General features: G+C 61.5%; 2 non-coding genes across 2 annotated transcripts; both read right to left on the minus strand.

Annotated features, from left to right (window-relative positions):
* Positions 1 to 1,018: 1,018 nt before the first annotated feature.
* On the minus strand, positions 1,019 to 1,171 carry LOC142791177 (5.8S ribosomal RNA). The gene has a single exon (XR_012890041.1). It is a non-coding gene; the product is annotated as a 5.8S ribosomal RNA (ribosomal RNA).
* Positions 1,172 to 2,890: 1,719 nt separating this feature from the next.
* On the minus strand, positions 2,891 to 4,705 carry LOC142791220 (small subunit ribosomal RNA). Its single transcript, XR_012890083.1, has one exon. It is a non-coding gene; the product is annotated as a small subunit ribosomal RNA (ribosomal RNA).
* Positions 4,706 to 15,000: the final 10,295 nt, after the last annotated feature.

A 15,000-nucleotide genomic window follows, 5' to 3' on the forward strand; every position in this document is an offset into this window, starting at 1 on the left:
ACAACCGGTGTGACGTGGAAGTGACGGGACACGTTCGTAAACCCATCGCGAACCGAGTACGACGCCCTACCAAGTGCGCCCGCAACCCTGTACAGGGTCACATCTTCACAAGGCTGGCAAGCGGCATTCCGCTGCGCGCGTGCGTCGTCCGAGCAGTTGCGTGATAAACGACTGTGTCGAAAGCCCAAACACCGCCGAGGCCAGTCGCCGCCGCCGCAAGGGCAGCCACGCAGCCTGGCGAGAGGCATCGTCTCGTGTAGCGTCGCCCCCGCCCCAACTGGAGTGGCCCAGTTTTTTGAACGGGACGGGAACTGCGAAGCACTTAGACCGACGGCGGACTACGACGAGAACGCCTTAAGCTTCGCCAACGTTTCGCCAACTCGTGCGGGAGACTTTTTCCGCTTCGCGGCAAGTCGTCGCGCCGTGCTCTCCGCATCAACCGCGTACGCAGCGAACCGCAAACGTCGGGCGCAGCCTCCTCACCTCCCTGCGCTTTGCGCGCGAACGTTCCCTGTTCGCGCGGCAAAGCCTGGAGGAGGCACGGCCCCGCAGCGTGTTCGAGCGCCCGGTCTACGGGACACCCTGCTTACTTCGAGGGCAACAAGCGCAACGCAAGGCTGCGATCTCGCGCACTTTGCGCACGGCTGGAGAAGCTTTGCTGGCCGGCTTTCGCTCCTCGTGTTTACCGTGCGTTAAAGTTGCGCGTCCGTGGCTCTCGCAGCTCTTGCGCGCCCGGTCGCAGAGAGGAGTACGCAACCTCGACCGCACTTTCCCTGCAGGCTTCCTTCCGACTCGAAGTCCTGCGGCGGTCTCAACGAGGTGCCACATCCTTAATGCAGTCGGTCGCCCCCGTTTCGGTTGGGCTCTGGCACGACGGTCGCCACCGTCTCGCCCTTGAGTGGCCGCTGTTGGCGCTCGCTGTGAGGTGTTCAGCGTGCTGTCCGTGTTGCCGACGCGGTCAAAACGAGTCGACGGCTCACGTTCCCTTGTGCGCCGAAGGCTCTCTTGATATGTGATCCGACCCTCAGACAGACGAAGCCAAGGGAAGACCCAAGGCCGCAATGTGCGTTCAAAGAATCAGTGCTCAGTGTGTCCTGCAATTCACACCAAGTCTCGCAGCTGGCTGCGTTCTTCATCGACCCGAGAACCGAGTGATCCACCGCTTAGAGTCGTGAAAAAGTGTTTGTTCAATTCCGTACAGTCAAAACCAAACGTTTCTGGCACTCGGCCAAACAGTGGCCAAGAAGGGCGCTTTTCAGCGCACGCTTGGACTCCAAAACTCTGCCGCGCCTTTTTCGGCTGCCGCAAATCGAGCAAACGGTGTGTTTCGGACGGCGTTTCGCTTCCGCTACTTGCGAGTGCTTTCGTGGTCCACCCCTCTATAAATACTCGGGAGGCGTCGAAGCCGGTTCTCCAAGCCGGACCCGTAGGTATCGTTGTGTGCTCGCTCTCATTGGCCCGCCTAACCAGAAAATGCCTGCGGTACACCCATTTGGATAAGAGTGCACGCAGATGCGGGCCTCGACGGCTACACATTTCCTCGGGCGGCCGCCTCCCGGCCTCCGTGGAGCGCGGGATGCACGGTCCCATCGACAAGCCTCTCCCGTTTTTACCGTGGCGTCGCGGTTCACCACGGCGGGCGGGTCGGTCTCCTCCGCATAAAAAGGGGGACCCCCGCTTTTTGTTCCACGAAATCGCACAAGCTTTTTTCGCATCCACGGTTTGCCACCGCACACCAAAATGCCGATCCGGCTGCCTACTTTAGCCAACAGGTGGAGCCAGGCGCGCCGTACTTGCGCGGCACTTCCCACGTCCACCGAAGTCGGTGCCAAGGACCACTTTCGGCGCCGGAGCCGCGTACGAGCCTACTCGAGGCGGAAGAACGAAGCCAGCAAGGGCCTGGCCGTAAGTGCGTTCAATTGTCGGGACGTCCAAGTCCCTCGTTCTTCCGTGCTTCCTCTTTCGGCAAGTCGTTGCGGCACCTTCCCAAAGCGCGCAGACCCGCTAATCGCGACGAGCGCGACGTGGCCGTGCCGCCTTTCCCTCGGCAGCAAGCAAAACGCCTGGCAACGTCGACGCTCCCCTAACCGCGATCTCGCACCGTGTTTCGTGTGGCGAATTCAAAAGCCGGCCGGCGCTGCTGCAACCATTACGGTCGGTACGCATACGCCGCGGAGGGCGGGACGGTCATCGGAGCGTGCGGTTCCTCCATCGAGTACTGCGCACCTCGGCCGTCGCATCGCCGTGCCATGACCGGCCGCGCGTCAACGCGAACCGGTGCCAGCGAGATCCCTCGCCTGCAAGAACCGACCGGCAGCCTCCGTCACCCGAGGACGCGGAGGCGCTTGCCGCGGACGGCGGGACGGTATGCACTGGTGCACAGCGGACCCGTCACATCGCCAGTTCCTTGACCGACCGCCGACGCTTGTGCCGTTCCTCTCGTACTTGGCAGTCGCCGCGCGATTGTCGGGTCTCGTTCTTGCACGCTCGAACGGTCGGGAGGGCACTCGGCTGGCGTTTCGGGAACGCGCAGCCTCGCCTTCTACCGACGTAACCACGACTCGCCGTTCGCGCTCCGCCGCTCCTGTTTACAGTACTAGGCGGTCCCGCAGCGGTCGGGTCGCGCATTTCGAGCGCTTCGAGCCACGGTGCAGTGGCGGGTCGAAAGCCGACCTATGAGTGCGTTGCGCCGTTTGTACCCGCGTCCGCCACCTGGCCGACCGTCCAAGGTCGCGGTGTTGGCGTCCGCTGGGCGCAACAATTTGTCACGGGGTGCCGCTCCACATTCAGGCAGCCCCGTGGGGAAAAGCCGACCCCGCGTCCAAACGGGGTCAGCGGCAGAAAGTGTCGGGCGCAGACGCAGCTGAGGCGCTCACCCTTCACAATCCGTTAATGATCCTTCCGCAGGTTCACCTACGGAAACCTTGTTACGACTTTTACTTCCTCTAAATGATCAAGTTTGGTCATCTTTCCAACAGACCGGCGCAACCGAAAGGCCGCGCCGGACATCGGTCCGAAGACCTCACTAAATCATTCAATCGGTAGTAGCGACGGGCGGTGTGTACAAAGGGCAGGGACGTAATCAACGCGAGCTTATGACTCGCGCTTACTGGGAATTCCTCGTTCAAGGGGAACAATTGCAAGCCCCTATCCCAATCACGAAAGAAGTTCCACGGGTTACCCAGTCTTTTCAGACAGGGATAAAGACACGCTGCTTCCTTCAGTGTAGCGCGCGTGCGGCCCCGGACATCTAAGGGCATCACAGACCTGTTATTGCTCTGTTTCGTGCGGCTAGGAGCCGCTTGTCCCTCTAAGAAGGTTGTAAGGTGCTGGGAACCCCGCACCTATTTAATAGGCTAGAGTCTCGTTCGTTATCGGAATTAACCAGACAAATCGCTCCACCAACTAAGAACGGCCATGCACCACCATCCACCGAATCAAGAAAGAGCTCTCAATCTGTCAATCCTCCCAGTGTCCGGGCCGGGTAAGTTTTCCCGTGTTGAGTCAAATTAAGCCGCAGGCTCCACTCCTGGTGGTGCCCTTCCGTCAATTCCTTTAAGTTTCAGCTTTGCAACCATACTTCCCCCGGAACCCAAATACTTTGGTTTCCCGGAAGCTGCCCGCCGAGTCATTTGAGTAACTCAGGCGGATCGCTGGTTGGCATCGTTTATGGTCAGAACTAGGGCGGTATCTGATCGCCTTCGAACCTCTGACTTTCGTTCTTGATCAATGAAAACATTCTTGGCAAATGCTTTCGCAGTAGTTCGTCTTGCGACGGTCCAAGAATTTCACCTCTAGCGCCGCAATACGAATGCCCCCGTCCGTCCCTCTTAATCATTACCTCGTATTCCAAAAACCAACAGAACAGAAACGAGGTCTTGTTCTATTATTCCATGCAAGTTTATTCAGGCGACTCGCCTGCGTTGAGCACTCTAATTTTTTCAAAGTAAAAGCACCGGCCATCTCGAGGCACACAATGAAGTGCACCAAGAAAGAACCGGCATGATGTTCAGTCCGAGCCGTCGCATCGGGTAGATGCACTACTCGTCTGGAACTGAGATCCAACTACGAGCTTTTTAACCGCAGCAGCTTTAGTATACGCTATTGGAGCTGGAATTACCGCGGCTGCTGGCACCAGACTTGCCCTCCAATTGATCCTCGTTAAAGGATTTAGAGTGTACTCATTTCAATTACGGGGCCTCAAAAGAGTCCCGTATTGTTATTTTTCGTCACTACCTCCCCGTGCCGGGAGTGGGTAATTTGCGCGCCTGCTGCCTTCCTTGGATGTGGTAGCCGTTTCTCAGGCTCCCTCTCCGGAATCGAACCCTGATTCTCCGTTACCCGTAACAACCATGGTAAGCAAGTAACCTACCATCGAAAGTTGATAAGGCAGACACTTGAAAGAAACGTCGCCGGCTCGTGGCCATGCGATCAGCACAAAGTTATCCAGAGTCACCACACAATACGGGCCGAAACCCGATCGATCTTGGTCTAATAAAAGCACCCGTTACCCAAAGGGCTCCAGGCTCACTGCATGTATTAGCTCTAGAATTGCCACAGTTATCCAAGTAGGAAGAAACGATCTAAGGAACCATAAGTGATTTAATGAGCCATTCGCGGTTTCGCCTTATTTCGGCATGTACTTAGACATGCATGGCTTAATCTTTGAGACAAGCATATGATTACTGGCAGGATCAACCAGGTAATCGTTCGACTGCGCGTCCGTCCTCGCCCTCGGCGGGCCGGACGCAGTCTGTGTGCGGCGGAGGCCACCTTCAGGCGCCCCAACACGCTTATTTTGCACTCCGAGATGACGGCGTTCGAGCTCGCTACGGCACAACCTTCCCGAAAGACGAGTGGGAGCCGTGCGGCAAGAAGCACGTTCATGCTCGCTCTTTTTCGTTGCATCGACTCGGTCGCGCCGTGCGGGTTGCCCAAGCCCGCTGCACTGTCGGTGGACCGGCCGGAACTAGCAACGGAGCCGAGACTGCAAAGCCGCCAGACGACGGGTCACGCCCGCGTCTTCGGCGCTTTCGCATCTGAATCGCCCGAGGACGACACGGAACACACCTCGATATCGTGGTAAAACGGCACCGTCCGACAACCAGCCCCTAACGCATCAAGCGGATGAGGCTGCAGACGACTGCCGTGGATTCCCCTGGAGCAGACCCGAGGACACGCTTGACGAGGCCGAAGCCCGCCGCATATCAGACACCCGGTCGCTTTCGCGTACGCCGCTCACGAGAACCCCCACATAATAGCAGCGATAAGTACCCAGACCTCCTTGGGCCCTAATACGAGCGTACTCGAGAAAATTTCACCGCGGGTGTGCCCCGAAACGTGTGGCATGTTGAGCGTGCCACAAGTCTACGTCGCTCTCAAACCCGCCGAGGTCGTAGAATTTGCGACCCTACTCACGAAATTCCCACCGAGGATACGGCCGCAAACGTACCGCACCTTGGGTAGGCCACGAGTTTGTGCAACACTACGCTGACGGCACAGCACCGAGGTCGTGCGCGCACGCACGGGAAAATTCCGCCGCGGTTTCTGCCGAAAACGTGAGGCACCACGACTCTCCGCAAGTTCGCGTCGACTGCGAAAGACCGAAGTCGTGAACGACGTGTCCGCTACTCGCCGCCGACACGCTGGACACCAAACGTACAACGACTCGACGGCGTCGTAGAGGCCCACGACGCGGTTTTCCTTAACGACGTCTCGGCGTGGCACCGACAGGTTAGAACGGCCGACCAACGTTCCCTGTCCGCCGTTCGGCTCAGTCGAAGGGCTCGGCGACTTCGGCAACGCTGCGAAGCCGCACGGTGACGCACGCCATGTCCCCATTTTTTTTTTTCTTTCTGCGTCTGCCGGGGTGCCCCTATAATAGCAGCGATAAGCACCCAGACCGCCGTGGGTCGCTCGCCCCGGCTGACGTGGTTTTTCGTACTCCTGCGGCGGTCGCCGTCAAGCACGTCCAAATACGCTACTTTCGTGGGCGCATTCACGCTCTTTCGCTTCGCCGGAGTGCCAGCACTCACTCTGCCAAAAACGGCGAACATCCGAGCGGCGGTTCCCACTTTTGCGTCGGCGTCGCAAACCCCGCCCCGGCAGACGAGGTTTGCCGTACTCGTGCGACGGTGGCCGGCGGGCACGTCGAAAGACGCCGATATCGTGCGCGAATTGGCGCACCTTGGCTTCACCGGAGTGCCGCCACTGACTCCTCCAAAAACGGCGAAGATCCGAGCGGCGCTTCCCACTTTCGCATCGGCGTCCCGAACTCCGCCCCGGCTGACGCGGTTTACCGTACTCGTGCGACGGTCGCCGGCGAGCACGTGGAAAGACGCCGATATCGTGCCCGAATCGGCTCCGTTCGGCTTCGCCGGAGTGCCAGCACTGGCTCGGCGAAAGACGACGAACATCCGAGCGACGGTTCTCACTATTGCGTACGCGTCGCAAACCCCGCCCCGGCAGACGCACTTTGCCGTACTCGTGCGACGGTCGCCGGCGAGCACGTAGAAAGACGCCGATATCGTGCCGGAATCGGCCCCGTTTGGCTTCGCCGGAGTGCCAGCACTCACTCGGCCACAAACGGCGAACATCCGAGCGGCGGTTCCCACTTAGCCGTCGGCGTCCCGAACTCCGCCCCGGCAGACGCGGTTGCCGAGCTCGTGCGACTAGCGACCGCGAAGCCGTCTCGCGACGCCGCTTTCGTGCGCGGCTCCCACTGCGACCTGGGTCACCCGAGGTCGACGAGCAAAAAAGAATGTCGAAAAAAAATTTTTTTTTTTTTTGCGTCTGCCGGGGTGCCCCTATAATAGCAGCGATAAGCACCCAGACCGCCATGGGTCGCTCGCCCCGGCTGACGTGGTTTTTCGTTTTCCTGCGGTGGTCGTCGTCAAGCACGTCCAAACACGCCACTTTCGTGGGCGCATTCGCGCTCTTTCGCTTCGCCGGAGTGCCAGCACTCACTCTGCCAAAAACGGCGAACATCCGAGCGGCGGTTCCCACTTTTGCGTCGGCGTCGCAAACCCCGCCCCGGCAGACGAGGTTTGCCGTACTCGTGCGACGGTGGCCGGCGGGCACGTCGAAAGACGCCGATATCGTGCGCGAATTGGCGCACCTTGGCTTCACCGGAGTGCCGCCACTGACTCCTCCAAAAACGGCGAAGATCCGAGCGGCGCTTCCCACTTTCGCATCGGCGTCCCGAACTCCGCCCCGGCTGACGCGGTTTACCGTACTCGTGCGACGGTCGCCGGCGAGCACGTGGAAAGACGCCGATATCGTGCCCGAATCGGCTCCGTTCGGCTTCGCCGGATTGCCAGCACTGGCTCGGCGAAAGACGACGAACATCCGAGCGACGGTTCTCACTATTGCGTACGCGTCGCAAACCCCGCCCCGGCAGACGCACTTTGCCGTACTCGTGCGACGGTCGCCGGCGAGCACGTAGAAAGACGCCGATATCGTGCCGGAATCGGCCCCGTTTGGCTTCGCCGGAGTGCCAGCACTCACTCGGCCACAAACGGCGAACATCCGAGCGGCGGTTCCCACTTAGCCTTCGGCGTCCCGAACTCCGCCCCGGCAGACGCGGTTGCCGAGCTCGTGCGACTAGCGACCGCGAAGCCGTCTCGCGACGCCGCTTTCGTGCGCGGCTCCCACTGCGACCTGGGTCACCCGAGGTCGACGAGCAAAAAAGAATGTCGAAAAAAAATTTTTTTTTTTTTTGCGTCTGCCGGGGTGCCCCTATAATAGCAGCGATAAGCACCCAGACCGCCATGGGTCGCTCGCCCCGGCTGACGTGGTTTTTCGTTTTCCTGCGGTGGTCGTCGTCAAGCACGTCCAAACACGCCACTTTCGTGGGCGCATTCGCGCTCTTTCGCTTCGCCGGAGTGCCAGCACTCACTCTGCCAAAAACGGCGAACATCCTAGTGGCGGTTCCCACTTTTGCGTCGGCGTCGCCAACCCCGCCCCGGCATACGCGGTTTGCCGTACTCGTGCGGCGGTGGCCGGCGGGCACGTCGAAAGACACCGATATCGTGCGCGAGTCGATGCTTCTTGGTCTCGCAGGAGGGCCGCCACTCACTCCTGCAAAAACGGCGAAGATCCGAGCGGCGCTTCCCACTTTTTCGTCGGCGTCGCAAACCTCGCCCCGGCAGACGCGCTTTGCCGTACTCGTGCGACGGTCGCCGGCGAGCACGTCGAAATACGCCGATATCGTGCCCGAATCGGCCCCGTTTCGCTTCGCCGGAGTGCCAGCACTCGCTCGGCCAAAGACGACGAACATCCGAGCGACGGTTCCCACTATTGCGTACGCGTCGCGAACCCCGCCCCGGCAGACGCGGTTTGCCGTACTCGTGCGGCGGTGGCCGGCGGGCACGTCGAAAGACGCCGATATCGTGCACGAATTGGCGCTCCTTGGCTTCACCGGAGTGCCAGCACTCACTCGGCCAAAAACGGCGAACATCCGAGCAGCGGTACCCACTTAGCCGTCGGCATCCCGAACTCCGCGCCGGCTGACGCGGTTGCCGAGCTCGTGCGACTAGCGACCGCGAACGCGTCTCGCGACGCCGCTTTCGTGCGCGGCTCCCATTGCGACCTGTGTTACCCGAGCTCGACCAGCAAAAAAGAAGGTCGAAAATTTTTTTTTTTTTCTGCGTCTGCCGGGGTGCCCCTATAATAGCAGCGATAAGCACCCAGACCGCCGTGTGTCGCTCGCCCCGGCTGACGTGGTTTTTCGTACTCCTGCAGCGGTCGCCGTCACGCACGTCCAAATACGCCACTTTCGTGGGCGCATTCGCGCTCTTTCGCGTCGCCGGAGTGCCAGCACTCACTCTGCCAAAAACGGCCAACATCCGAGCGGCGGTTCCCACTTTTGCGTCGGCGTCGTAAACCCCGCCCCGGCAGACGCGGTTTGCCCTACTCGTGCGACGGTCGCCGGCGAGCGCGTCGAAAGACGCCGATATCGTGCGCTAATTGGCGCTCCTTGGCTTCTCCGGAGTGCCGCCACTCACTCCTCCAAAAACGGCGAAGATCCGAGCGGCGTTCTCCACTTTCGCATCGGCGTCCCGAACTCCGCCCGGGCTGACGCGGTTTACCGTACTCGTGCGACGGTCGCCGGCGGGCACGTCGAAAGACGCCGATATCGTGCCGTAATCGGCCCCGTTTGGCTTCGCCCGAGTGCCAGCACTCACTCGGCCAAAAACGGCGAACATCCGAGCAGCGTTTCCCACTTTCGCATCGGCGTCCCGAAGCCCGCCCCGGCAGACGCGGTTTGCCCTACTCGAGCGACGGTCGCCGGCGATCACGTCGAAAGGCGCCGAATTCGTGCACGAATCGATGCTTCTTGGTCTCGCAGGAGGGCCGCCACTCACTCCTGCAAAAACGGCGAAGATCCGAGTTGCGCTTCCCACTTTTTCGTCGGCGTCCCGAACTACGCCCCGGCTGACGCGGTTTACCGTACTCGTGCGACGGTCGCCGGCGGGCACTTCAAAATACGCCGATTTCGTGGGCGCATTCACGCTGTTTCGCTTCCCCGGAGTGCCAACACTCACTCTGCCGAAAGCGGCGATCATCCGAGCGGCGGTTCCCACTTTTGCGTCGGCTTCGCAAACGGCGCCCCGGCAGACGCGCTCGTGCGACGTACTCGTGCGACGGTCGCCGGCGAGCACGTCGAAAGACGCCGATATCGTGCTCGAATCGACCCCGTTTCGCTTCGCCGGAGTGCTGCCAGTCACGGCGCAGAAAACGGCGAACAAGTGTTTTTTTTTTTTTTTTCCTAGAATTTGTGTTATAGAAGGCACATTTGATATCGGACGATAATTTTCAACTTTATCACGCGCACCGATTTTCGTGTAGAGGTTTGCAAGTTTATGGGAATTTCTCCACTTGGAATAATGCGATTTAGTAGTACTACGAGAACTTCATGGATGTACTCAAGGGTACGGGGCAAGTCAGTTACGTCAACACCTGCAGATTTTTTACACTTCAAACTGAAAATTGTTGGTTGTGAGTCCTCGTGTGATATTAAAGGCCGATTCGCTAACACATAGAACAAAGAAAGAAAGGAAGAAAAAACGCCCGCGCTCGCTCAAGAAACCTGGGTTCGCAACAAGTGGCAACAACAAGCAACCGAGCGAGTGCGCCAAAACCCGTGGCGGCCGAACAAACGCGAAGTCCCAACCGCGTCAGCCGGGGCGGCACGGGACAGGAAAAATCACTTCAGCCGGGGCGGCGGGGCACCGAATAAACCTCGTCACCTCGTCGCAGGATAAAAGAGGAAACAAAAAGTCTAAACAGCGTCTGCTGGAGCGAATGCGTAATAAAACAACAACAACAACAAAAAAAAAAACACCCGCGCTCAAGAAGTCTGCAATCACCACAAAAGGCGACTGTGACCGAGCAGCGTCAGCCGGGGCCGTGCGGAAACGGAAAAACCGCGACTACCGGGGCGTCGAGGCACCGAAAAATCCACTTCAGCCGCGGCGAAAAAAAAAACAAAAAGAAAGACGGAGGGGGGGGGGGGAACCACGTCTGCCGGGGCGAAGGAAAAAAAAAAAACGCGTCTGCCGGGGCGAGCCCGGGTGCGGCACCACCGGGAAAACTGTGGCAAACAGACATGGCGATCGAGTGAGTGGGCCGCCAGCCAGGCTCAGCCAAAAAGTGCAAAGTCCGAACTGCGTCAGCCGGGGCGGCAAAAACCACGTCAGCCGGGGCGGCGCAAAAAACCGCGTCTGCCGGGGCGGCACGAAACCGCGTCAGCCGGGGCGGCGCGAAAACTGCGTCAGCCGGGGCGAAAGAAAAAAAAAAAAAAAACGCGTCTGCCGGGGCGAGCCCGGGTGCGGCACCACCGGGAAAACTGTGGCAAACAGACATGGCGATCGAGTGAGTGGGCCGCCAGCCAGGCACAGCCGAAAAGTGCAAAGTCCGAACCGTGTCAGCCGGGGCGGCAAAAAACCGCGTCAGCCGGGGCGGCGCAAAAAACCGCGTCTGCCGGGGCGGCACGAAACCGCGTCAGCCGGGGCGGCGCGAAAACTGCGTCAGCCGGGGCGAGCCCGGGTGCGGCACCACCGGGAAAACTGTGGCAAACAGACATGGCGATCGAGTGAGTGGGCCGCCAGCCAGGCTCAGCCAAAAAGTGCCAAGTCCGAACTGCGTCAGCCGGGGCGGCAAAAAACCGCGTCAGCCGGGGCGGCGCAAAAAACCGCGTCTGCCGGGGCGGCGCGAAAACCGCGTCTGCCGGGGCGGCGCGAAAACTGCGTCAGCCGGGGCGAAAGAAAAAAAAAACGCGTCTGCCGGGGCGAGCCCGGGTGCGGCACCACCGGGAAAACTGTGGCAAACAGACATGGCGATCGAGTGAGTGGGCCGCCAGCAAGGCTCAGCCAAAAAGTGCTAAGTCCGAACTGCGTCAGCTGGGGCGGCAAAAAACCGCGTCTGCCGGGGCGGCACGAAACCGCGTCAGCCGGGGCGGCGCGAAAACCGCGTCTGCCGGGGCGGCACGAAACCGCGTCAGCCGGGGCGGCGCGAAAACTGCGTCAGCCGGGGCGAGCCCGGGTGCGGCACCACCGGGAAAACTGTGGCAAACAGACATGGCGATCGAGTGAGTGGGCCGCCAGCCAGGCACAGCCGAAAAGTGCTAAGTCCGAACTGCGTCAGCCGGGGCGGCAAAAACCGCGTCAGCCGGGGCGGCGCGAAAACCGCGTCTGCCGGGGCGGCACGAAACCGCGTCAGCCGGGGCGGCGCGAAAACTGCGTCAGCCGGGGCGAGCCCGGGTGCGGCACCACCGGGAAAACTGTGGCTAACAGACATGGCGATCGAGTGAGTGGGCCACCAGCCAGGCTCAGCCAAAAAGTGCTAAGTCCGAACTGCGTCAGCCGGGGCGGCAAAAACCGCGTCAGCCGGGGCGGCGCAAAAAACCGCGTCTGCCGGGGCGGCACGAAACCGCGTCAGCCGGGGCGGCGCGAAAACTGCGTCAGCCGGGGCGAAAGAAAAAAAAAAAACGCGTCTGCCGGGGCGAGCCCGGGTGCGGCACCACCGGGAAAACTGTGGCAAACAGACATGGCGATCGAGTGAGTGGGCCGCCAGCCAGGCACAGCCGAAAAGTGCCAAGTCCGAACTGCGTCAGCCGGGGCGGCAAAAAACCGCGTCAGCCGGGGCGGCGCAAAAAACCGCGTCTGCCGGGGCGGCACGAAACCGCGTCAGCCGGGGCGGCGCGAAAACTGCGTCAGCCGGGGCCGTGCGGAAACGGAAAAACCGCGACTACCGGGGCGTCGAGGCACCGAAAAATCCACTTCAGCCGCGGCGAAAAAAAAAACAAAAAGAAAGACGGAGGGGGGGGGGGGGGGGAACCACGTCTGCCGGGGCGAAGGAAAAAAAAAAACGCGTCTGCCGGGGCGAGCCCGGGTGCGGCACCACCGGGAAAACTGTGGCAAACAGACATGGCGATCGAGTGAGTGGGCCGCCAGCCAGGCTCAGCCAAAAAGTGCAAAGTCCGAACTGCGTCAGCCGGGGCGGCAAAAACCACGTCAGCCGGGGCGGCGCAAAAAACCGCGTCTGCCGGGGCGGCACGAAACCGCGTCAGCCGGGGCGGCGCGAAAACTGCGTCAGCCGGGGCGAAAGAAAAAAAAAAAAAAAAACGCGTCTGCCGGGGCGAGCCCGGGTGCGGCACCACCGGGAAAACTGTGGCAAACAGACATGGCGATCGAGTGAGTGGGCCGCCAGCCAGGCACAGCCGAAAAGTGCAAAGTCCGAACCGTGTCAGCCGGGGCGGCAAAAAACCGCGTCAGCCGGGGCGGCGCAAAAAACCGCGTCTGCCGGGGCGGCACGAAACCGCGTCAGCCGGGGCGGCGCGAAAACTGCGTCAGCCGGGGCGAGCCCGGGTGCGGCACCACCGGGAAAACTGTGGCAAACAGACATGGCGATCGAGTGAGTGGGCCGCCAGCCAGGCTCAGCCAAAAAGTGCCAAGTCCGAACTGCGTCAGCCGGGGCGGCAAAAAACCGCGTCAGCCGGGGCGGCGCAAAAAACCGCGTCTGCCGGGGCGGCGCGAAAACCGCGTCTGCCGGGGCGGCGCGAAAACTGCGTCAGCCGGGGCGAAAGAAAAAAAAAACGCGTCTGCCGGGGCGAGCCCGGGTGCGGCACCACCGGGAAAACTGTGGCAAACAGACATGGCGATCGAGTGAGTGGGCCGCCAGCAAGGCTCAGCCAAAAAGTGCTAAGTCCGAACTGCGTCAGCTGGGGCGGCAAAAAACCGCGTCTGCCGGGGCGGCACGAAACCGCGTCAGCCGGGGCGGCGCGAAAACCGCGTCTGCCGGGGCGGCACGAAACCGCGTCAGCCGGGGCGGCGCGAAAACTGCGTCAGCCGGGGCGAGCCCGGGTGCGGCACCACCGGGAAAGCTGTGGCAAACAGACATGGCGATCGAGTGAGTGGGCCGCCAGCCAGGCACAGCCGAAAAGTGCTAAGTCCGAACTGCGTCAGCCGGGGCGGCAAAAACCGCGTCAGCCGGGGCGGCGCGAAAACCGCGTCTGCCGGGGCGGCACGAAACCGCGTCAGCCGGGGCGGCGCGAAAACTGCGTCAGCCGGGGCGAGCCCGGGTGCGGCACCACCGGGAAAACTGTGGCTAACAGACATGGCGATCGAGTGAGTGGGCCACCAGCCAGGCTCAGCCAAAAAGTGCTAAGTCCGAACTGCGTCAGCCGGGGCGGCAAAAACCGCGTCAGCCGGGGCGGCGCAAAAAACCGCGTCTGCCGGGGCGGCACGAAACCGCGTCAGCCGGGGCGGCGCGAAAACTGCGTCAGCCGGGGCGAAAGAAAAAAAAAAAAACGCGTCTGCCGGGGCGAGCCCGGGTGCGGCACCACCGGGAAAACTGTGGCAAACAGACATGGCGATCGAGTGAGTGGGCCGCCAGCCAGGCACAGCCGAAAAGTGCCAAGTCCGAACTGCGTCAGCCGGGGCGGCAAAAAACCGCGTCAGCCGGGGCGGCGCAAAAAACCGCGTCTGCCGGGGCGGCACGAAACCGCGTCAGCCGGGGCGGCGCGAAAACTGCGTCAGCCGGGGCGAGCCCGGGTGCGGCACCACCGGGAAAACTGTGGCAAACAGACATGGCGATCGAGTGAGTGGGCCGCCAGCCAGGCTCAGCCAAAAAGTGCCAAGTCCGAACTGCGTCAGCCGGGGCGGCAAAAAACCGCGTCAGCCGGGGCGGCGCAAAAAACCGCGTCTGCCGGGGCGGCGCGAAAACCGCGTCTGCCGGGGCGGCGCGAAAACTGCGTCAGCCGGGGCGAAAGAAAAAAAAAACGCGTCTGCCGGGGCGAGCCCGGGTGCGGCACCACCGGGAAAACTGTGGCAAACAGACATGGCGATCGAGTGAGTGGGCCGCCAGCAAGGCTCAGCCAAAAAGTGCCAAGTCCGAACTGCGTCAGCCGGGGCGGCAAAAAACCGCGTCTGCCGGGGCGGCACGAAACCGCGTCAGCCGGGGCGGCGCGAAAACCGCGTCTGCCGGGGCGGCACGAAACCGCGTCAGCCGGGGCGGCGCGAAAACTGCGTCAGCCGGGGCGAGCTCGGGTGCGGCACCACCGGGAAAACTGTGGCAAACAGACATGGCGATCGAGTGAGTGGGCCGCCAGCCAGGCACAGCCGAAAAGTGCTAAGTCCGAACTGCGTCAGCCGGGGCGGCAAAAACCGCGTCAGCCGGGGCGGCGCAAAAACCGCGTCTGCCGGGGCGAATGCAAAAAAAACAAAGAAAAAAGCCCGCGCTTAATCAAAAGAAAACAAAGAAAAAAGCTTGCGCTTAATCAAAAGAAAACAAACAAAAAAAGTTCGCGCTTAAGCCTGGCGGTGGAACCACCGGGGCAAACAGACCTGGCGATCGAGTGAGTGGGCCGCCAGCCGGGGTGAGCCAAAAAGTGCAAAGTCGGAACCGCGTCAGCCGGGGCGGCGCGAAAACCGCGTCAGCCGGGGCGGCGCAAAAACTGCGTCAGCCGGGGCGGCACGGAAAAACGAAAACCGCGTCAGC

This window comes from Rhipicephalus microplus, unplaced genomic scaffold, assembly GCF_043290135.1.
Source record: "Rhipicephalus microplus isolate Deutch F79 unplaced genomic scaffold, USDA_Rmic scaffold_151, whole genome shotgun sequence".
Lineage (NCBI taxonomy): Eukaryota > Metazoa > Arthropoda > Arachnida > Ixodida > Ixodidae > Rhipicephalus > Rhipicephalus microplus.